Source organism: Pleurodeles waltl, chromosome 5 (assembly GCF_031143425.1).
Source record: "Pleurodeles waltl isolate 20211129_DDA chromosome 5, aPleWal1.hap1.20221129, whole genome shotgun sequence".
Lineage (NCBI taxonomy): Eukaryota > Metazoa > Chordata > Amphibia > Caudata > Salamandridae > Pleurodeles > Pleurodeles waltl.
Window position 1 is genome coordinate 414,578,499 of NC_090444.1, and position 24,917 is coordinate 414,603,415.

Here is a 24,917-nt window from a genome sequence, read left to right on the forward strand (position 1 = left end):
TACATTAAAAACAAAAGTTTACAGGGATATTATAGTTAGGTTCCGATTTTACGTGCACAAAACAATAGAAATTCATTTGTTATAGTTAGAGGTATTTCAAGTAACTATGGGCCAGATGTAGGAAGCCTTTTGCGCCTCGCAAACTGCGAAAAACGCAGTTTGTAAGGCGCAAAAGGCTTAACGCGATGCACAACCTCAAATTGCGAGTCGGTACCGACTCGCAATTTGAGGCTGCGACTCGCAAATAGGAAGGGGTGTTCCCTTCCAATTTGTGACCGCATCGCCATGCAGAGTTGGTTTGTGACCGCGAATGTGGTCACAAACCAACTCGCAGTTACCATCCACTTGAAGTGGATGGTAACACATTCGCAAAAGGGAAGGGGTCCCCATGGGACCCCTTCCCCTTTGTGAATGCCAAAATAAATATTTTTTCAGAGCAGGCAGTGGTCCTATGGACCACTGCCTACTTCTGAAAAAAACGAAACCAAATGGTTTCGGTATTTTTTCTTTTTTGCAGCTTGTTTTCCTTTAAGAAAAAAAAAACTGCTTTATTCAAAAATCAGTCACCGACATGGTGGTCTGCTGTCTCCAGCAGGCTACCATCCCTGTGAGTGACTAGACTCGCAATGGGGTCGCAAACTGCAACCCACCTCATTAATATTCATGAGGTGGGTCTTTGCGACCCCATAGCGAGTCGCAGAAGGTGTCTGAGACACCTTTCTGCATCTCGTATTGCGAGTTGCAATTTGCGAGTCGCTATGACTCGCAAATTGCAAGTCGCAATTTGATACCTACCTACATCTGGCCCTATAACTTGTGCCCAAAGGTAAATATTACTTGCGCCCCAACCATGCACGGTATTCGCATCAATAATTTTACTGCAAATGTGATTGTGATATTATTAATGATGTCAGATAAGATGTCATGAGTGATGTAATATCTGGGGTATTTAGCAGTGTATGGCGAGGGCACGAGTTATAGTTACCTTATGGTACGAGTTATAGTTACTTGAAATAACTCTAACTAAACAGCCCAACTTGTCTGGTTTTGTGTATGTAAAACCTGAACCTATCTATAAAGTCCCTGTAACCACTGTTTTTTTAGTGAATTTCTAAGGTTGTTTTCTATTTTATTTCCTAACTATAACATCCATATAAGCTCTGTTTTTTTCAGTGAATTTTTGATAGGATGCCCAAGACTGAGCACATTGGGGGAGGGGGTTTGGATGCAGAGTCTGGCTTGGCTGTGTGCTGTCTCCACTCAAGCTTGCTGCTCCTGCCCCCACGTCTCCTTGCCATCCATTTTCCAAGTTCATGCCCCTGCTCTCTCATTGCAGCCCTGTGTGGCTGTTGCTCTGCCAGTGCCCTTCTCGTCTACCCTGCAGAGTTAATTTGCTACCCCATCCACCTCCTACTTACCCTCTGTTGTCTGGCTCAATGCACCAGCCCCTTCCCCTCCTGCCCTGCATGGTCTGATGTGCTTCCACTGCCCCCTCCCCCCTGACCTTCATGGTCCGCTATGCAACAACTGTCCCTCCTGTCTGTCCAGTATGGCCAGCTTGCTGCCCTTGCCTCTTTCTCCTCTGCTCTCTGTTGTCCATGCGAAGGGCCCTGTCTCCTCCCTATTGCTTTCCATGGTCCATTGTGCTTCACTGCCCTCCACCTTGCCCTGTGTGGTGTATTTTGCTGCTGAAACCCCCGATGCCTTCCCTGTAAGGTCAGTTTGGTGCCCCTGCCCATCTCCCTCCTGCCTTCTGTTATCTGAGTCCATGTCCTTACCCCATTCCTCCTGCCCTCCATGATCCAATGTATCATACTTGCCAACATTTTGAACTTGGTAAGAGGAAGATTTTGAAAAAAAAAACCTGGGGACATTTTAGGCAGGAGGCAAATAAGATAAAGCCCTTTTGAGCTTTAAAACTTTGGGAGAGTCCAGCCTCAATCGTTCTAATGGAATGTATGGTTTTACTTCCACTGCCTCTTCCTTCTGCCCTCCATGGTCTGTCATATTGCCACAGCCGCCCTTGCCTGTCCTGCATGGTTGGTTTGGTGCTCCTGCCTCCCTTTCCTCTTCCCTCAATTGTGTGTTGTACTGCCTCTGCCCCTCCCACATGCCTAGTGTGGTCAACTTGTTGCCTCTGCACCTGCCTCCCTGCCCTCAGTTGTCTGAGTCCGTCCCCCTGACTTCTGCCTCCCCACAATATTCTAATGATCAACTAGATGGCTAATATTCTATAATTATTACAAAATTGTGTCTCGCCTGACATCATCTGGATGTAATCAAAATTGTAATACCTAAAGCAGTTCCTTTAGAAATTATAAAAATGAGAGGGTCTTATTCCCATAGAAATTATGGTTAGTGTTCTAAAACACTAAATTGAGGACATATTTTGTAAGTTTTCAGATAGCAACAAAGCACTTAAATTATTTGCCATCTTTATGCTTTCTTATCCTGTTGATCACTTGATTATTTGTTATACGTAGAGGCGAGGATATAGCCATACAGCTAGGGCTGCAGACTTTGCAGCTGGGGAACCAGTTTTGAGTTTTAGCATCAGCATGACATCCTGTCATTCTGGGCAAATCGCTTAATCGCCCCATGCCTAAAACCAACATTACTTTGTCCTTGTGTAATGTAACTGATGGAGTTCTGTCCCTAAGTTAGACATTTAGAATGCTTCAACATGCTTTTCAAAACAGTTGAAAGTAAATCTGACTCCCTAAAATATATTTTGTCCTACCAAGTACTAGCATCATGGTTGTATCTCTCTTTTGTAATAATGGGCAATATGCTAAGTCAGATTGTTCTTTGTTCACCATGGATCATCCATTGCATTTGTTTAGCCCCTTTCTTTCTATCAATGCATGTTGTTGTTGTACCAAAAACAGGTTCAAACATCTATCCATTTGCACAGGAAGGTATAGTGTCAGTAAGTGGTATTCTCACCTATTCACATAATACCCATATGTGTATATATGTTGTAAATGTGTGTTAATCATCACTATAGACATTGAAACAAATATGTGAAACTCGTTTTCAAACAAGTATTGTCCATGATGGGAACACATGACTGTACCGTCCAAGATGCCCTGTTTTTGTATCTACAAAACTATAGCACTGTGCAATGTTTCTCCAACTACCTTTACTTTCATATGTGCACACATCTCAACAAATTGTGCAATTCACAGTCACCATGTCAAGCTATGGTTTAAACTGTCAGGTGTAGTGTATCTCAAGCATGTTGACACTTTCTCAGAGCTACACTGAAGTGATGGAAAAGCTCACATTTTTTATAGTCCTCTGCATCCAAGAGTCCCTACATTGTGATGTGGCATGCGGTATAAAAGTGTATTCTCACAACATTTACATTGCACTGTCCATATGAAGGCCAGTGACAGTTACATTTTAAAGTTGACCCACATTGCTTTTAATGTCTTGTAGCCTGCTAGGCCTTGGAGTTCTCCAGTACTGTAATCTACTCACCACTGAGTTTTGCTGAAAGTCTACTACATGTAAAGTACAATATTGAAATGACACTTTTGCATCCCAGGACATATCTACAATGCCATCACTGGTTGTGGTATTTGTGTAAAGCAGCCTCCATGCATAAAACAATGAAAATCACACCAAGGCCTAATCAGTCTATCAGTCTGATTTTACTTCTTTTAGGTTCCCCCTTTGTAGCCAAAGACACATAAAATGCACTAACTAAATATTAATCACATATTCTCTGCATCCTTCTCAGGTCCAACACCCTAGACCAGTAGAACTGTGACTGCTACACATGACACCTCTGATCCAGACCAGGAGCAAGCCTTCAGTGAGGACACCACTCCTGCTAGTCCAGATGAGCATGAGCAACCTGGTCCATCTGATCAGTTTGGTCAGACAGCTGTAGTGGTTCACACTCTGCCTACACCTACACCTCCCACCCCAGCTATAACAACACCTCAGATAATGGACACCTCCACTTACTGTGTCTAAAGGAACACCACACCAATCTTGTGCCCCCCAGTCCTGGCTGCTGTTGAGAACATATCAACACCACCTCCAGTTCTGCCAGGAACCAGTGGGAAGGGGAACACCTCTTCTAGGGCCCAGGGTAGTGGGGTTAGGGGTTATTGGATGCAATCTGTGGGACAGTCATTGGAGGACACTGGGGTTTTAGTCAGCCAGACCACTATCAAGTGAGTCTTGGGAGCAGTACGAAAGTCCCAAGACATGTTGGGCCAGGTAGTAACTAAGCTCAGGGAAAGCAAGGAGGGGCAGAGGGAGCTCATATCAGAAATACATAATCAAAATGAAAATATGAGCTCCCTGATTGGGGTGCTTTACCACATACACCACCACGTGAGCAGGGCTTTTCCTATTCCACCTGCCCCAGTCTATGTCACCCCTACATCTAGCATTATTACACCACTGTCAGCCACAGACAGGGAGGACCTGCCACATGAGGAGCCTGTTCCTCTCACCCAGTCCCTTCACCTTTCCCTTCCCCTCCACCCTAGAGGGGACAGTCATCCAGACCACCATGAGACGATGGCAAGACCGCCGCCACCACCTGCAAGGGATGCAAATCCTTCTTCCCTCCAGTGTGTGTCTAGCATTCACTCCATATACTATTTCTGAGACACATATACCTTTTCTGAGTACAGTTGTATTTTGTACATTAGGCACCAAACTGTTTTTGCTCTACTCCAATACACTATCCACTATGATAGACTTATTTGTTTCATTTCCACTTTTTTGATTCACATTTCTGAACTTGTTTCATGCTAATAAATGGTATGGACACAGAGTACAAGATTATTGTTGTATTTTTTCTGGCTTTCCATTTGTCATGTCTGTCTTACACCATCAAATAGTCATGTGTTCTGAAAATGTATTTGCCAAAGACATTTTCTAATGACAAAGAGGTCAAGTGTTATCCATTTTATGCAAAGGAAACCAACACAAATCATTCTGTATTTGGAACATGCATATATTGGCAACAAGTCCTTGAAAAAAAGAAATCTGGGTTCCAATAACCAGGCCTAATCCCGGTAGTCTGTGCCATTCAGAGTTATATGCTCCACGACATTGACACCATAGAGGAAAGGGAATATTTGAGGGGTTCAAACTAAATAGGCAAGCTATCCCTGATGCATGACCTCAGTTGGAGCCATACATCCTGCTCTTACAATAGGAATCCTAAATCAATAACATCAATAGTCTACATCATAACAGTAACAACATGTGAGACCACATGACCAGTACAGGAAACTGTGGCAGTATCTAGTGCAATGACACATTCACCATTCAGTAGTGTGCAAACAAAAACTCCTATCAACTATAAGGAGACACATCAACTGCTACCTTCACATACTCAAATTGAAGATTTAGCCAATCTGAAGGATGAACAGTATGCTAGGGCTAAACATACACATGTGGCTTGAGCAAATGAAGTGGCACATATTGCATTGATTGCACCATCACACGGAAACCAGGTCTGATATAATCTTTTGAACTTCCATACTATCAGAGTGCAAGTTGTCTCTCCATGAGATTTGTCCAAAAGAATATGACATGGTGAAGGACCCTGAAACAGAGTAACAAGGAATGATTTCAACCTGACACAAATGACAAGTTAGAAGAACACACATACTTAGCGCAAGCAAAGTTCAGCCTTGTCAATGACCAGAGTACTTATTGTAGGGAGACTCTGATCCACTAACATGTATACCTTGGACTTTCCTGCACTGACAGTTCCTACCAAATTACCATTGCTGACTGATACGTTCCCTATGTCACAAGTTATTCTGATGCTGGAGGTTACAATTCACAGAATTAAACTTAGGTGAAGAAGTGGTTAATCACACCTTGATTTAAGTCAACACCTTCTTCTTCCCCACTGTCATCTTCTTTGGGCATTTTGAAATTCTCATCCGGGAGCTCATCATGGTCTCCCTCCTCTGCAATTACAGAGATGTTCCTCCTCAGGGTGATGTTATGGAGAATTCAGCAGGCAACCGTGATTTGGCACACCTTATCGAGTAAGTAGAGGAAGGCTCCACTAGTCTTGTCTAGGCACCTAAATCTGGCTTTCACGAGCTGGAAAGCCAACTCCACGGGCCTCCATGCTCTTCCATGGGACTCATTGAAGTGTACTTCCCCTGGTGTTGTTAGATTCCTCAGTGGTGCCATTGAACACAGGATACACTGAGGTCCTCATTATGACATTGACGGTGTTTTTCCATTACCACCGTGGTGACAGCCGCCAACATACTGCCACAGAGGCGAACATCCGCCCACCAGAATATGAAACAAACACACAAAACCGACAGAAACCAGCCACAACCACAAATCCGCCAGACCCAACGATCACGAAAAACTGTTGGAACTAGCACCCATAACATTACGCCAGCAAAACAACGCCGTCCAAATAATGACTCACTCACGAACCACCACAGCGGACATTCAATGGCGGTAAACCATTGGCAGCAGAAATGGCCACCCAAAACCAAAACCAGTCAACATTGGTGAGGCCAAACAACCCACACCTGACACAAATACACACACCCCACACACCCACCAACATCACTATAAAGCACCCCCCCACTTCCCCCACAATCCTTTGCAAACACGAGAAGACCTCAACACCTTGCCAGGCCAATCTCAGAAAGAACTGCACACACACACACCAGAACTACCCATTCATCCGTCAGGCACCAAACACCACACATACCACCACATCACTCAACACCCTCTGCACAACACACACATCACTCAACACCCATGTCCCCACAAAGGCAGCCCTGTTTCACTGATGAGGAGTTGCAGGTGATGGTTGAAGAAATAGTCAGGGTAGAACCACAGCTGTTTGGAGCACAGGTACAGCAGATTTCCATTGCCAGGAAGATGGAGCTATGACGGAGGATCGTGGACAGTATGAACAGCATGGAACAATACCCATGCACAAGGGACGACAATCGGAAGAGGTGGAACAACCTACGGGGGAAGTTTTGTAGCATTGCAGCAAGGTACCAGCTTACCATCAGGAGGACTGGCGGAGGACCCTCACCTCCTCCCCCGCAGTTGGCAGCATGGGAGGAGCAAGTCTTGGCAGTACTGCATACTGAGGGCTTCACTGGAGTAGCCGGAGGACTGGACACTGGTGAGTCACCATAACCAACCTACCACAACCCATACCTGTATGCCATGTCACCCACTGACTCTGACTCCCTTCACCCCACTCCATCCAACACAGTGCACAACCCCAATTACCACATCTAAATGTCTACCCCTGCATGCCATACCCACTGCAAGCACATCCCTCCCACCTCTGCATGCACACTTACCAGCAATACATGGACAGCATGTAGAACTACCAATCCCACAATCCATCACCATCTACTACCAAAGGTGGGAGGACAACACCAATATCATTGGGAAAGGTAGAAATGTGGAATATGTGACAGACAATTACCCTAACAAATCATTTACATACCCACAGGTGCCCCTGCCAATGTCAGCGGCGAGACGGTGCCACCGCAACCCAGACCCCAGTCCCCTACCAGAAGATGCCCTCAGTGATGACAGCAACTCTGAAGGTCTTGATCTGGATGAACTCCCTGGGCCATCTGGGACCACTGGTCAGTCAGCAACCACTTCCCACAGCCAGTCAACCACAGGGCCCCCCTTCACACTCAAACACCACAGAAGCCAGCCAATGCCCCTAAACCTCTGTCTCCCGGACAACACGTCAATCAGTAGTGTGCCAACCTGTACATGGACCGAGTCTACACCACACAGGCAAGACGATGAAGGTCCTGGTGTAAGTGGGATTGGGCACACTGTTCAGGGGACACAGGAGGCCACGGTCAGTCGGAGGACAGCTGTGCACCAGGGGGAGGCCAGGCGGCACTCACAAATGTCCTGTGGGTATACCAACAATCCCCGGACAGGCTGGGTCAGGTGATTAACATCTTGCAGGAGAACCAGCGTCTGCAGGGGGAACACCACCAGGAGGTCAGGCAACAATTGCAGGTCTTGAATACTATCATGACCTCCATTGCAGGGGTGCTGAGTGATATGGCGAACATCGTGCGTGAGTACACAACACACCAGCAGGCCCCTTCCACTAGCCAGTGTACTGACCAGCCATCCACATCTGCTGCAGCTAGTGGACAGGAGACCCTGCCACAGAACTCACAGGCAACCAGCACCCATCCCCCTGCAGAAGGTAAACCACCCAGCAAACGTTCCCTGCAACCCAGACAGACACCAGAAACAGTTGCCAAGACCACCACCATGAAATTATCCCCTCCAGGTTGTCCCCCTTGCGTTCCACTGATTTACCCTGTTCACTTTGGACTGTGTTTGCTCCTCTTCCTATAGCCCCATGGGCACTGGACCTGTGCTACAAACAGACTGGGCCACTACACTGGACTTTTCCCAAGCATCACCCTACTCCATTGCACTTTCCATTGTTTTTTTGTTATTCAAATAAACACCCTTGAGCACAACTTGAGTAACAGTGCTTTATCAGAAAGAAATGTGCAATGTATTGAACTGTATTGAACTGCATTATCCTCTGCAAATGTCCTGCAATGTGTGAATCCATCCAACAAATGTGTCTCAGCAGTCTGTAGACATCACATTAGTAACCACACCAACATCTGCAATAAGGGAAGACATAGGTTACAGTCAATTGTGATGCAAAGGTAGTGTCCTCATTGTCCACTGTTGCCACAGGTGCATTGTCACCCCATAGTCCTGCAGATAGGGCACATGGCATCTGAGGGCCAAATTGTGCAGCACGCAGCAGACCACCACAATCTGGCAGAGCTTCTTAGGGGAGTAGCATAGCGACCCACCTACAGGAAACTGAAAGTGGGTTCTACAACCCCCCTGGTACGCCCATGTGCATCATTGTACCAATTTTTTGCCCCTGTTCTCCGATTCCTAACAGGGCTCAACAACCAGGACAGGTTTGGGTAGCCGGAGTCACCTGTAAGAAATGAGGGACACATATGAGCCATGCACAATGGCATGGGGCATGCCTCTAGTAGGCATACACTTACATACATTGGGTGGGACTCAAGCTCACCTATAAGCCACACTCTGTCTCTCTGTAGTTGTGCCATCACCTTTGAGATGCTGCTATTCCTCAAGACAGTCATCATGCACAGATCCAGGATACTTGGCAGTGACATGGGAGATGTAATAGTCAGCAAGCCACATCATCTGGACATTGAGAGAGCGGAAACTCTTCCTATTCCTGTACACCTGCTCATTTGCTCTGGGATGGACAGAGGCTATATGGGTTCCATCAGTGGCCCCAATCACATGTTGTATGTGTCCCATTGCATAGAATCCAGTCTTCACAGTGGGCAAATCATCAACCTGGGGGAATACGATGAAGCTGCTCATGTGTTTGAGCAAGGCAGCCTAAACCCTTCCGAGCACAATCAAGAACATTGGCTGTGACATTCCTGCAGCCAAACCCACAGTGGTGCTACACATAGCAGGTATCAGATCAGACTCCAATTGTTCACACAGCTCTGTGATTGTGGCCCTGTCCAGACGATAGGTGAGTATGATGTGCCGGTCCTCCAGTGTAGCCAAGCCCACAAGGGGTCTGTACACAGGTGCTTGCCTCCTCCTCACATTCCTCCGCAGTGGTTGGTATGTAGGACACTAGACTTGTCTAGGTGTGTACAGTCGACACCAATGGTGCACATATAATTTCAAAACATGAGTACTAACAGTAGGAAATGGCAACCGCCTGATCTGTGTGCAGGGACAGGTGGAAGTGACCTTACTCTGCCGGCGTTAGGCGTCATGGCGGGAGGCAGTCTGCACTGCTGTGCTATTCCTCATTGGCTAACATGGGGGTCTATGGAGTACAGGAACCAATGATGATCAACGCTGGCCGTGAAGGTGTTCACCACCGTGGACGTGACTGCCATTTTCTTTCTACCACTTCACTTGATTCTTGACTTTCCACTCAACGACATCTCCACTGCATGTGCTGCTGTGACCTGTGTCTGGAACCTGCCATGGCCCGTGCTACAGGGCAAAAGGGCCCCAGCCTTCATGTCAGAGGAGTTGGAGAAGCTCATGGATGGGGTCCTACCCCTGTATGGGCAGTTGTATGGGCCTCCGGACCAACAGGTGAGTACATCATGGGTATTTTGCATGCAACATGGCTGCATGTAAATATATGTGTGTACTAGCAGTGTGTCATTTGGGGGGGTATGGCTGCAGGCAATGTGAATGCAGAGGTATGGGTCATGTGTGCTTGATGAGGGGCAAATGCAGTATAAAGTCATTTGCGTGACAGGCTGGATTGTATGGTTCATGGTGTTCTTCTGTCTGCGTTTCCTCTGCAGGTCAGTGCCCATCAGAAGAAGGAGTTGTGGCGTGCCATCACCAAGGACGTGAATAACATGTGGGTCCAAAGCCGGTGGACCACCCACTGCAGAAAACGGTGGAAGGACCTGGGGTGCTGGGCCCAGAAGACCGTGGAGGCCCAGCTGGGTACGGCCTCCCAATGAGGGAGAGGTGTCCGTCGGAGCCAGACCGGCCAAATAGCCTGCATACTGGCGGTGGCCAATCCTGAGTTGGATGGGCATTGAGGGCAGCACAGCAGCCACAAGGGGGTGAGTACAGACTGTGTGGTATTTTGTATATATTGCCTGCCATGGTGTTTGGGTGCAAGGTCCAGTTAGTGGATGCCCCAATATGCCGGTTTAGCATTTTTGGTAATGCTAGGCAGCTAGCATATCATGGGAGACAGGGCATGGTTGGTCCCAGTAGGTGTGCAGATGGTAGTGTTTGGCTTCCTTCCTGCTGTAGTATATAGGCAATGGTTTGTCATTGTGGTCAATAATGCCCAATGTTAGTCCCAGGGAGTGATTATGATATGTATGCCATCGGTTCTGTGGGGGCTGTGATTGACCCTGGGCTCCCTTTCCCTTTTTTTTTCCCCCACCCTCTCTCCTTTTGTCATCCTGTCCATGTGTGCATTACCATCACCTGACGAAGGAGCAGGGGCACCGGTGAGTGAGCTGCAGCCCACGGGACCCAGGAGGCAGAGTCCACCGACACTGAGGGAACCAGTGGGTTGGAGGGCAAGAGGACCATATAGGGGAGACTATAGCAATGGCTACAGACTCTGATTCCTCCTCTGATGGAAGCTCCCTGGTGGTGCGGACCCCTCTGGGACCACCCTAGCTACAAGCCCCTCCACCACCCCATACCAGCACCACCCTCCCAATAGCCTTCCACCAGGTTGCCCGTGCCCGCTCCCCTAGGAGGGTGAGCGTCTACTTCACCCCAGCCACTTCAGGCCCTGCCCCAGTCACCCCTGCCACCCTCAGTGCGGAGGATATTTTACCTCCTGAGATCCATCTCTGAAGGGCAGTCAAGCATAGTGAATGCCATCCAGGGGCTGGCATCCCAAATGCAGCAATACAATGCCTTCCTGGAGGGCATTCACAGTTGTTTGATGGCCCTACAGAGACTGTTTCAGGCTGTGGCCTCCTTTCTGACAGCAGCCAGTGGTCCCCACCTCCAACTACCTGTTCCCAGTCCCATAGCCCCCTCTCCCAACCCATTCCACACATACAATCTGACAAGCATGCACACAGAACAACAGACAGGCAAACCCAGGCACCACACTTCACTCCACAAGCACACACAGAGCCAACAACCAGATGCACACACTACAACAGCCAATGCCTCCACTGTCTCCCACTTATCCTCCTCCCTCACAGTCACATCAGCACTCACACCTGCATGCACTGCATCATCAGTCCCAGATCCTGCCACCTGTACAGCTTTGCCCACAGTCACCACAACAGCAGACACGCAGACATGCTTCCCACACACCCCATGTGTAGTCAGCACCTCCACCATCACCACCTCTTACAGCACACCCACCTCACTTGCAGAAACTACCACAACATACATCCAATAGTCCTGTTTGTCCTTCCTCACCCTGTCGGCCCCCCAAAGACACATAAACGCTCCCACTCAGACATCCAACAGCCATCCACCTCGCACATGCACACTGTCCATGCACCTGCACCCAAGTCCAGTACATCTCCTCCTACAACAACTCCCTCTACCTCCACTCCCATTCCTCTTCCCACACCCCACCCCCACTGGTCCTAAGAACATTTTCCTGTACAGCCTTCTCCTCTTCCCTCCCCCACCCCCATCCTGCCCGTAAGAGCAAAGTCCCCCCCAGCCCCTCAAGCTCCCATTTGACTCTCCTTAAGAGTTCCCCTGCCAGTAAGGAGAACAAAAGTGGCACTCTGGCCCCCTGTCCTAAGGCCACTCCTCTGCCCCCTACAGAGAAGGGCAAGAACCCGCCCCATCCAAAACCCAAGCCCAAGAACCCCCCCAAGAAACCCCCCCCGAACCTCTATCCCGACCCCTGAGATGCCTGCCTGACATTTCCATGTTGCACCTGCCCAGTGGAGTGCCTAGGCTGTCAGGAGTCAAGTTGAGCCTTGGACATTGCCCTGTGGCCATTAAAAACTTTGAACTGGTCAATGGCCCTTTCTGTACATATGTCTATATCCCTTTTAACAATTGAGGTCGCTGTTCCCACCTAATTAGGGTGGTTGGACAACAGGTATGTGTCCTGGCTTTCTTTGCTCCTGGGTTATGTTGCTGTTGATTTACTCTGCAGATTGTTCTGGGTGTGTGGCATGTGTGTTTGTTGTGTGTTGTGCATGTGGTTGTGTCACTCTCCCCTCCGTCCCTTGTGTGCTAGGCGGCTGTACTCGTTGGCGTTGGTGCTCCTGGACAGCCATCGCATGGTACAGCATCGGGAAGACTTCCAGGTCGGGTTCCATGTCAGCCGCAGATGCCTCTGCGTCCCTGGATGTGAGTGTCTCCTTTTAAATGATGTGTTTCTGCCATGCTTTTGGTGGCGATGCTAACACCCCAGAAATCCAGGCAGTCTGCTATCTCATAATTTGGTGGGTGGATCCTTGTCTGCCTCCAGCCTGTAGGTGGCTACTGCCATGATCAGTGTCCGTACCGCACTAGTGGTTGGGGTGGTACATTGGCTGTCTACGGGAGGGATCACCGTCATGGTCATAATTTGGTGGCCATTACCTCCAGCCTGGCGACAGTGCTACTGCCATCACTGGTGTGACAGTCACCTGACCGTAATTGTCAAAATGAGGGCCTGAGTCTCCTACATGGAAACAACACATAAACAGATTACTTAAATTTCCAGCCATTGTCCCCTACTAAACTCGGATTCAGGCAAAAGAGCCTCAGGTCAGATTGTACTTACCAAAAAGCCAGACCCTCTCTGGTCCAAATTGTGACATCTGCATGGGTATGGTGCTGTTCTGTAGTAAAAATGAATCGTGTTGACCCTGGAAAGCGGGCACACACACTTGAGGTTTATAAATCCGGTGAGCAGACAACTTGCACATTGATGGAATGGAAGTTCTTCCGATTGTAGTAGACCTGTTCCTTTGTGTGTGGTGGCACCAAGGCAGTATTGCTCCAACCACATGTGGTAGTCCACCCAAAACATAAACATCTCCCTTCACAGTGGCTAAATCCTGGGGACGTAGGAATTGGGTGTAGCTGCTCAATTTATCAGTCAATCAGTCATTTTTAGAGTGCGCTACTCACTCATAGGGTCTCATGGCACTGTGGGCTGTATCCTCAGGGTTCAGTCGAAGAGCCAGGTTTTGAGGTCCTTCCTGAATTGAGTTAGCAAGGGTGACTGTCTCAGGTGAAGAGGTAAGGTGTTCCAACATTTTGACGTGAGATAGGTGGACAATCTTCCTCCAGCCGAGGACATCTTTATGTGGGGTATGGTGGCAAGCAACTGCTGGGAGGAGCGGAGAGGTCTTTCAGGGGAGTACCAAGTGATGAGGTGGTTGAGGTAGCTGGATCCAAGGTTGTGGAGAGCCTCGTAGGTGTGTATGAGGAGTTTGAAATTGATCTTCTTCTCAACGGGGAGCCAGTGAAGGTCTCTCAGGTGTACTGTCCATGTGTTCTCGGCGGGAGATGTTCAGGACAAGTCTTGGGGCAGTGTTCTGGATTTGTTGCAGCTTGCTCAGGTTCTTCTTGGTGGTTCCGGCATAGAGGATGTTGCGTAGTCAAGTCTGCTTGTGATTAGGGTGTGTGTCACGGTTTTGCGGCAGTCGCTAAGGATCCATCTGAAGATCTTGCATGGGAGTCTGAGGGTGTGGAAGCAGGTGGAGGCACCAGACTTGACCTGTCTTGTCATGGTGAGCGCTGAGTCAAGGACGATGCCCAGGTTTCGTGTGTGGTCTGTTGAGGTGTGGGGGCTGCCATATGTTGAGGGCCACCAGGAGTCACCCCAGGCTGAGAAGGATGGTCTCAGGGTGAGGATCTTGGTTTTGTCAGAGTTCAGCTTAAGGCAGCTCTCCTTCATCCAGGCTGCGACTGCTTCCATCCCATCTTTGAGGTTCTTCTTGACCATTGAGGATTTTTCAGCCAGGGAGATGATTGGCTGGGTGTCATCAGCATAGGAGACGATGTTCAGACTGTAGTTCTTGACAACTGGGGCGAGCGTGATCATATAGATGTTTAACAGCGTGAGGCTCAACGAGGATCCTTGGGGTACTCCACAGCTGATTTCTGTAGGTTCTGTCAGATGTGGCGGGAGCCTGACTGAGTTCTGCCTGACAGGAAGGAGTGTATCCATCAAAGGGCTTTGCCGCATATTACTGCTGTGTGGATTCTGGCACATAGGGTCCGGTGGGACACTGTATCGATGTGTCTCATCAAGGAACTAAGGATTTACTATAGCACACCACTGAAAGAAGTTGGGACTTGCCCCCAAATACCGCCAAAGTATACTGAAAAGTGACAGTGGCCACAAAATGCAGTACTGACATGAGCTTCACTATTGGTGTTATGGCTGTTGAATTCATATTGTGAGGCAGGAGAAAGGGCTCCAACTGATGACACAAATCCAGGATAGTTTGCCTATTTAGCTGACATTTCTTGGTTATGTCCCTTTCCTCCATTGTGGTAAGGTCTGAAAAGGGCTGAAACACCTGAGGTTGTCACCATCTACCCATGGCTGGGTTCAGACGTCTGTATGTATTGAAAAGAAAATATCAGCTAAAATGGTCAGACCATACTTTTAATGTCAACTCATATCTGACTTAGTAACAGTAGAAATGTCTTTGGGTAATACATGTACACACACTAACATCAACTTTTTGAACCTCAAAACTTATTTTCATTTCTTATTTTTTGTTCATTATGTGCAAATAATAACTTTGAAATGTATTATTTGCACATAATTAAAACTTAAATACTGTCAATGGAGGTAGTACTTCCCCCGTGGCACTATCAGTGTCAAACATAGTCATGGCTCACATTTTATTGGGTCATGTCTTGTCAAGAAAAGTGTTGTTCGTATCTGTCATTTAGAAATAAACTAGTTCCCATTTTGAATGCTGGTGACGCACAAACACTTGAAAACACACCTTATTATGGGGTCTGCTTGACATTACCATTAGGACATTGGCTACCCGACGGCCTATCAGTGGAAGCTGACCATGTAGATGGTACTCTCCACGATGGTCCCTGCTATAGGCTAATGTATATGATGGCTACGCACAAAAGCCATTGGCTGTGTCTGTCTCTGTTACAGATTGCATCTATCGTGTACTTGTATGCCGCGCTGTGAAAAATCACTCACTTCCCTCCTAACACTGCAGCCAACAAGACCTCCTTAATTGTTTGCTGATACAAACCTCTGGGAGGCAGGATTCTGGATACAGCAGGTGACAGGACCCCTGCCTTCAGCACAGAGGAGCGGGAGCTCTTTTTCAGGGAGGTTCTGTCCCTATACATCCAGCTCTGTGGGACCCCAAAGGTACAGGTACATGTCAGACTGGGGAATGTCTGACCGAGTAACCTCTTCCTTTCTGCTACACAGGTTATTTTGTTCCTTTTTAGTAATGGGGGAAGTGTTGTGCTTGGATTTGACAGAATGATGTAGCTGGAACAGATTGTTATTTGCCACTGTCTGAAATTTCTGTGCATGGCAAGGTTAAGTCACCTGAATGTAGAAACTGTTATGTGTGTCAATGTAACACACAAATCCTATTTCATCACACAAACAACAGGTCTCTGAAAACCATTGGTCTATAGACAGTGTATCAGACTGACAACATACAGCCAATGTTAGACTTATGTTGATGTTGAGGGAAAAAATGTAGAGGGTCTGGAGTTGTCTGATGCTGTGCTGTCAAGTGGGATTCCAGCACATAATGTGTATTAGGTTGCTCCGTATCGTTTAAACCTGTCATTGAGCCACCTATAGGTAAAGTTAGTTTATGTACAGCAAGTTGAGATGACACTGCCTCACATTCATCCATCCCAGTCTGTCCCATCCCAACATTCACTTATTCATATATCCCACAAATCCCTGCTCTCACTGACACACAGCAGCCTGTCACTGTATGTGATGCAGATAGTGGGTTCTGACTCTTGGAAGTTTAGGCAGGACGCCAATGTAGCTGTGCATGGGGTTGTGTGCAAATATTGAGTAATTAGGGGTGGCTCTCACAACTGGATAGGTTGCATAGCTCTGGCCAAGTTGATGTTGTGTGCCTGATTAGGTAACATGAGGAGCTAGCAAGTCTTGATGGTGCTCATGAGATCACTGTAAATCAGTATTTCTGTGCTATATAATATATATAATATTTTGTTTGAAAAAAATCTAGTTACTGTTTGGTGAATGTTTCTGTGAATATCCAAACTATAGTGTCACAGCAATACTGCCAAACATAAACACCCACATTTCTTCTCTTGTTCTTTTCTGTCATCCATACATCCTTCAGAAACAGGAGATTTGGAAGGCCGTTGTTCAGAAGGTGCAGACCCTGAGGGTCAACAAGTGCCACAGCCTGCTCTGTAGGAAGAGGTGGGAAGACCTGTGTTGCACGACACAAAAGACTGCTGAGAGTCAAGTTCGGCAGTCCTCACAGCAATCCAGGTGGATGCGCCACACCCTGACCCCCTAATGGCCTGTATTGTTGTGGTGGCTCTCCTGGAGCTTAATGGGCAGTTGGGAGCCCAACAGCAGCAACAAGGGGGCAAGTCATTGTTTGTCCAAATTGTTGTGGTTTAACCTATTTACTTTTCAGCTATGTTGTACGCCATCAACATTGAGGTTGACACACATCTAAAGCCCATGATGATTTCTGGAAATGTCAGTTGAAAAGACACTGTCTGATGCTGTGTGTGGTATATTGCTTTGAGCTGAAGGATGCCACTAGATTCCTCCTCACAAGCCAAGTTCTGTTGTGGGCAGACACATGGCTGTATGCAAACAAAGGGATTTCCAGCATTTTCACAATGACATGTGGGATAGTTTCACAAAACATGCCCCATGTCATGATTGGGTCAGGTGGGATGGTACCTCACATGTGTGTAGTAACTGTAGGCCCTATTACTGGTAACTGTAGCAAACTGCGAAACTATAATGCAGCTGATACTTCAGACTTGATATTGTTAAGTTGGTGGTACGACAATATGAGAATGTGCATCTGCACCAAATGTATTCGAATTCTGTGTGCAGTGGCATCATTCCTTATCTGACACATGTTTGAAAGCAGTTTGCCAAGCAAACGTCTAGTGAGTTAAAGTGGACAGTAACAGGTAGACCTGAGTCCTTAGTCCTTTATAAATGTGCATGTAAGCCAGTCTGTGAATTTGTCAGTCAAACTGTATTGATTGCAACAGAGAGGAATGTTTCCACATTGGCGAGAGAGTTGAACGTCTCGCAGACAACATATCTGTGTCCTTAGTTCTGCCCAGAGGAGAAATTGATGATGGAGAGCAATGTGATACTGAAATGGACATTTACATATAGAAGGTTACATTACATAGATGATGTGGTGTCCCATCTTGAACAGTCAATTTCCATCCCAACACCTTGCCCTTTTGGAGAAGTGAATCAATTTTAGCTCTGTTCTGCAGTGGTTCAGAGGTGTCTCCAGGCCTATGTATTTGCTCATGCTGTTGGAACCCTTAGTCATGGAGTAATCTACAAACGGATAAGTGACAAAGGAAGACATGATACGGAAGCTGGGATGGAAGATTACTGAACTTAGTGCAAATGTTGTGTGATGTACATTGATGTCCAATTGTATTCTCACAGATACCCTAAAATTATAATATCTGTGTTTTCAGCATTAACTGGACAAAGTGAAAGTGACAGTGACCACATCAGCGGGGATGAAGTTGGCCACTGAGGATCGACTGTGGACACCATCAGCACCAAAAGACCTAGTGGTATGGAGGGTGACGGGACTATTCAGAAAGTCACAAATGATTCAACATCTTCCTCAGAGGCTTCCAATGAAGGCCAGTCTGTAGTAGTGGTGGACCTTGGAGTGACTGTGACACCTGCATCTTTGTCTGGCCCATTCCAATCTCCACCCTTCCTCTTTCTCCCCCAAGTTGGCCATAGCCACCCCCCTAAAAGAGGTAGCATCACCTTTGCTGCAGGCACCTCTTCCCCTGCCCAAGTGACCCAGACTGTGCTCAGTGAGAAGGCTGTAGACAAGACCACACTTCTGAATAGCATCTAGGGGCTGCCTGGCCATAACACCTAGATGCTGGGTTACTTGGGTGGCATCCACAGTGCCTTGTCTGGCCTACAGTGTTCATTCCAGGGTCTGGCCTCCTCATCGGTCACAGCCTCCCACCGACCCCAATCTCATAACCAAACTCCCAACCCTTCCTCATCCCAAATTCCACAACTGAGCCCTATCCAATGAACATGCAAACATATACATGCACCCACAACAACCACAAGGAGTACATCCCAACACTGACACAGCAATGAAACACAGGCACAGGCACACACATGCAAACACCACAAACACCACCACCACAAACATACCCACAGGCATTACACCCACCTCAACACAAACACACACACCCACCATCAGTACGCCCACAGCCACAACACTAATAATCACCAACACCAACACACACCACAAGCACAGCCCCAGTCAGTGCACCTACCATGACACAACCACACTCCACCAGCATACCAACAGACACAGCATCCACCACAACACCCACACAGACCACAAGCACACCCTAGTCAGTGCATCCACCACCACACATGCATGCACCAGCACACCCACAGACACCACACCAACACATACCATATCTACTACACGGGCATCCACACCTACACATACTTGACCCAAACACCCTCACTCATCAGCCTAACAGACCCAATAGACAATCAGTAAGAGACACAAATATAAAGTTATAGCACATACACCAGACCCTCAAGCACCCACACCTTCAACACACATGCACAACAGACACAGCCATTCCCTCTACCTCCCAACCCCAACTCCCTCCTGCACATCCTACCTTTTTTCCTAAAACAGACCTCATGTTTGCCCTTTCACTGATCCCTTCCTCATACCAGACCACCCCATCTAAACATCTTCGCACCCCTTCTAAATCCAAGCCCATATTTCCCAAATCCAAACCCACCACTCCAGAACTCAAAGCCACCCCTCCCAAATATAAAACACCTCTCCTACTCCCAAGGCCCCCTCCCCCAAGATCACTGAGATGCCTGCTCTATACCCCACAGATACCCCTTCCAGAGGGCAGTGACATCTCATTTAAAGAAATAATTTTATTTGGAAAATACCTTTGTCCTGGCCTTATTTTGCAATTGTTGCTAAATGTTTGCTTATGATGTTCTTGCTGCTAATGTGCGTTTCACACACTTACCCTCATTTACGACAGTGACAAGCACAAGTTGTATATTTAGATTTTGTATCAAGACATACATCAGTGTTGTACATTTGTGATAGACATATTAATGTTGGTGCAAGAATTCATATTGTTACTGGAAGCTTACACCAAAATTATATATGCTTCTGTTTTTGTGATTGAAGAATGTATTTGTGCTCATTTTGACATGTGTCAATAACATGCAGATATCCGATACACAGGGAAGCTGGCACTTTACAGTTAAATGTAATCTTATGTTTGTGATATATTGCACACACCAAGGGGACATGTGACCTTCACACACACATCTCTGTCATGTTTGCAGTTTACCAGTAAAATTGGTAGTACATTCTGTGTACACCCACCTGTAGCATGCTGTTATGTAATTGCTACATTATTATGGGATTTATTTGGTTCAGATTATGCATACTGTTTCAGTTGATGCTTTTGATATTTTGGGGACATTATTGCCTGTGCGAACACATTTCTATTGTGATTGTTGAGACCTTTTGTTTAGGTGTCCATTGTCATGAAGGCAGTCTGTACCAGATTGATGGGTGCTACTTACATCTCGAGGTTTGTTCTGATACATTTACTGATTACAACATTACACACTTCAGCATAGTGCAGCATTGTGGTGGTGTTTGCACAAATTATTGAGTCATGCATTAGTCTAGTAATATTGTGAATCTACAACTCTGAGGATAATCGGAATGCCTGTGACTTACCTTCTGTTGTGGCAACGACATAGTTGATTTTAATCTTGGACCTGATCCATGAGCACCGGCAGGACTGGCAGCAGGGGTTTCATGGCTGCAGGAAATTTGGAAAGCGTTAAAAAGGTGACTTTTGTCTTTATATAGCTTCCAATCCGCCAACTCAGGTGTGGAGGTTTAGTCACCACAGTTGCGTTGGCGGGAATGCACATTGTTCAGGAATGCACACCAGGTGGACCGTCACTGCAGCGGGATGGTTTACAGTTGCAAAGTCGATGGTGAGACTGTTACCGCCAACACATAAATCAGACCCTAAGTCTGCTCCCTTCCGTTAGGGGGGTTAAACATGCTTCAGTCAGCTGCGAGCAGACTTGTATTCTGTTTCCCTGCTTGCACTGATGCAGAACAAGTATAACTCCCACCCAGAAGGAGCAAGCAAAAATAGCTGCTCCCTCCGTTTGGGAGCAAGGACGGCTTGTGCAACATGAGGGGAGCCAGCTAGTGCTGTGGGGGCTTTTGAGCTCCCCAATGGCCTTCAAAATAAGCTCTATATGTGCCCTGGGGGGGCACCACGACACCCACCTCTCACCTCGGTTGATGGGCTCACCAAAGCCAAGAAGGCTCAGGAAGGGGGGCTGCGCAGCCACCTCCTCTTTTAAATGAAAAACAGCCCCAGGAGATGTGTCTCTGGAGCCTATAAGTGCTCAGGGAAGGGGGCCATGTGACCCCCTCCCCTTTTCTATTATATTTGGCCCCGGGGATGGGCTTTCTGGGGACTAATAAGGCTGAAGGAGGGGGGCTACATGCTCTCCTCTCTTGTTTAATTGTATTTGGGCCTGGGGGTTGGATCCCGGGGGGCTTTTAAGGCTTTGGGAGAGGAGATGCATGGCCAATCCACTTAATATACATATTTTGACCCCAAGGGATGGGGACCGGGACTCAAACGCCAACCTACACTGAGCACACCAAAGGCTGTGCACAGCCTGAGGTTGGCAGCATGTTGGTGGTTTGGCCACAGGGCCAGGTGGCTGACCAAGCCCTGTGGCCAACCCCTTCCTGCACACTGCCAAAGGCCATGGGCAACTTGGGTTTGGGAGCCTGCATGAAGTTGGAAGCAGTGCAAGCCATTCAGCCAACCTCACACACAATGAAATGTCATGCGAAGTGTGGGTTTGACTGCCTCTGGATGGTTTGCCACAGGGTTACATTATAATTAGGTGAATATGTCAGTGACAAGAATTAACATTTTGAACTCAATAACCACAGAAATTCACCAGTTATAGTTGGCAGAGCTAATTATAACCTGCGCCCCCATGCACTGCTTATGACCTCAAATATTACATCACCCATCATATGTTATATGACATAATTTATTACATCACTGATGACAACACTACCCCTCTCCTCGAGCCTTATTTGTGATATCATTGATGACATCACTGATGGCATCATCCAAGCTACTTTTATACACATTGCTCTATAAACAGATACAGCATTAGAGCTATGAAAGTAAGTGCAAAATAACTCAGAATCAAACAAAGCATTAATAATACTATCATACATACAATCCCTATAGGTGAAGTAAGCTTCTGCTATGTGTAACATTGACCCTATACCATACACTTCATGGGTAGCCAGGTTCTTGTTGACTGACAACCACAGATGAAAGGGTAACATCTATTTCACAGTGTCCAATCTACATGTGACTGCTCTGAGAAAACCAAGTTCCTCCAGATACTCCTGACCTGTTAAATAACTAATACCCTTCTACCGACAGTCTTTAAACTGTAACCTAGATACGGAATAGTGGGACTCTTGGCAGACATATAATTTCTTTTCACATATGTGGGTGATATAAATACACATTACAGGCTCCATAAACAATTTAACATTTCATGCCCTAAGTAGATTTAGGCACCTAACCTCAAAACCCCACCATACAAGAAAAAGGCCATAGGTGGTACATCTTTCTCTGCTCAAGCGGCCAAACTTTGGAATTCATTACCCTCAAATATACGATCCACGGATAACTATATTATCTTCAGAAGACTACTCAAAAGTTGTGTCTTTCCTACATAACCACCATACTCAAACACTAATGTGCAGCATATCCCTGTGAATGTAAACATTATTAATTTGATTATATGTAAGTATCTACATGTGTGCATTTATTTGTACAAATATGTATAACTATAACTGTTAAAATATATAGATATTCTTTAGGTCTGCTTAAGGCTTAACAAATGTATATATTATTTACGGATAAATTCATATCTATATCAATTCATATATATACATATATCTCTATATCAACGCTTAACATGTTTATAGGTTATTGCATAATTTGTATATATGTTGTCTGATTAATTTCTTATGGGTCTCTGTTTTATTTATCTATCACAGTATGTAAAATATTGTCAGCACTATTTTATTTACAAGTGCTTCATTATTGAAATATTGAGCAAAGGATCAAATTAAAAGAATGCATTGCAAAACATACACAAATAAATTAGCTTCAAGTACAGCAACACTTGAAAGTCTGAGTTTATACAGTGCAACTTTAAATCTCAGTATGTTATCTTCCTTATACATACATACCCTTCCTATATGTATCTATATATTTATTACTTTACTCCTACTGTGGAAGAGAGAGAGAGAAAAAACTTTCACTTTCTGGGTTCCGGAGTAGTGTGCTACTGGCCAAAAAAGTACTTTGACGCCTCATCAGGGGTAGTAAGTGCTATAAAAATACAATTTACCATTACAATTACAATTGAAAGTGGACCTTTAGGGAGCTTAAATAGGCCAAATAGGAACTTCATGTTGTGTGGGTGGTGAATGCAGGAACTGTACTACTCAGTAGTGGGTCTTAAAGCACAATGTTCTAATCCCAGAAAAATAAGTTATGTAAAAAAATGGGCAATGGGTGTGCCACCATTGTCATGTCTTGCTGATATCTTTTTCCTTATCTATTGTTCAATATTACCTCTGCTTTTCCTATTGTGTAACAACTATTAAATACTTTTTCCTTTGCAAGAATAACTTACATGGTGTGGTTTCATAGAATAATAATTCCCTGTCCTCACCATTCTTGTGTCAGGTGTAAGGCATGTTGTTGTTTATTCCAACCTTAAGAGGTAAATGGTAGCAAAGATCAGAAACTCTGGTTGACCTAACTCTATTTACATTATAGTCTGCCCTCTTTGACAGCATTTATACATTCAGCTTGTGTGAGCTTATATTTCATTTAAATTATTGTGAATTAGCCACAGAAGGACTACATCCCATAAAAAAGTTATTCTAAAAAATTCACCTCACAAGGCTAAAATGAATACTTTATAGTATGTGTGACTTCTCTCTGAAAAACAGGTTTTCATCGCCTGGCTCAATAACTCTTATATGTCATCCATATAATAGGATACTCAACTTTTACTAACCAAGCTGCACCCATTAAAATCTCAACTGAGAATCCTCTGAGACAATCAATTGATAGGGAAAGGAAACACTATTACCTCAAATGCTGCTAAACTATGAAAGCATGGTACTTCACCTAGGCAGTTGTCCTTTTGGGGCTAATTTCTGAACTAGCAGCTCTTTAACTTAGGAGGGGATCTTTGTTCAAAGAAACGCCATTTGTGGTCTCAAGAGCCTGGCACCTCTCTTAGGAAAAGCCAGAGAAAGGCTTCTAACCATCTAAATATAAGAGTTACCTAAGAGCTACAAAGGCATCTACAGGGGTTAGTTGCATCAAGACTGTCTCCTGTGCTAATGTCTCCTCATGATTTGACAACTGACAACATTATCTTCAACTAGCACCAGCTCCAACATTTCAAATGATGACTCACAGGAACTTTCAGCTAGAGGTGGCACTGGAACAATCTGCACAGCATCAGACATACATACATCTGTCATAGAAAGAAATAACCACTGGAAATCCCTGGGGAAAGGCAACTCTCAATCAGCAAATAAGGTTGGTGTCACATTTAATCATGCCAAGGGTACATGACACTAGTGTACATATATTTATTGTACAGATAATATAATCCAATACAATTCGACAGAAGGAAAAAGAAATGCAAATACAAGCAGAAGCTAAATACACAATAAAACACATCATAATTAGGATACACATAATAAGAAGCAAGCATTCCTACCTAAAAACATAAAAACAGTCCTAAATATAAAAATAGAATAAACCACCAAGCCTGGAACTCTACATAATGTATAACAAAATAAAATACATAAGCGCAGGCCCTAAAGTGCAAAGTACATTAAAAAAGACTGCAATGAGTGCCAGCATATGCCATTAAAATCCACAACTTAACCAACAGCAATGGCGTGGTAAGAGCAAATTCCAATCCTGCCTATCCTTTGCTCGCAGTGCCACTAAATTTAGATTGAGCAATTTAAAAAAATGTAATC

General features: G+C 45.9%; 1 pseudogene; it reads left to right on the forward strand.

The window, feature by feature from the left end:
• The first annotated feature begins 360 nt into the window (after positions 1–360).
• On the forward strand, positions 361–484 carry LOC138297990 (small nucleolar RNA SNORA35; annotated as a pseudogene).
• Positions 485–24,917: the final 24,433 nt, after the last annotated feature.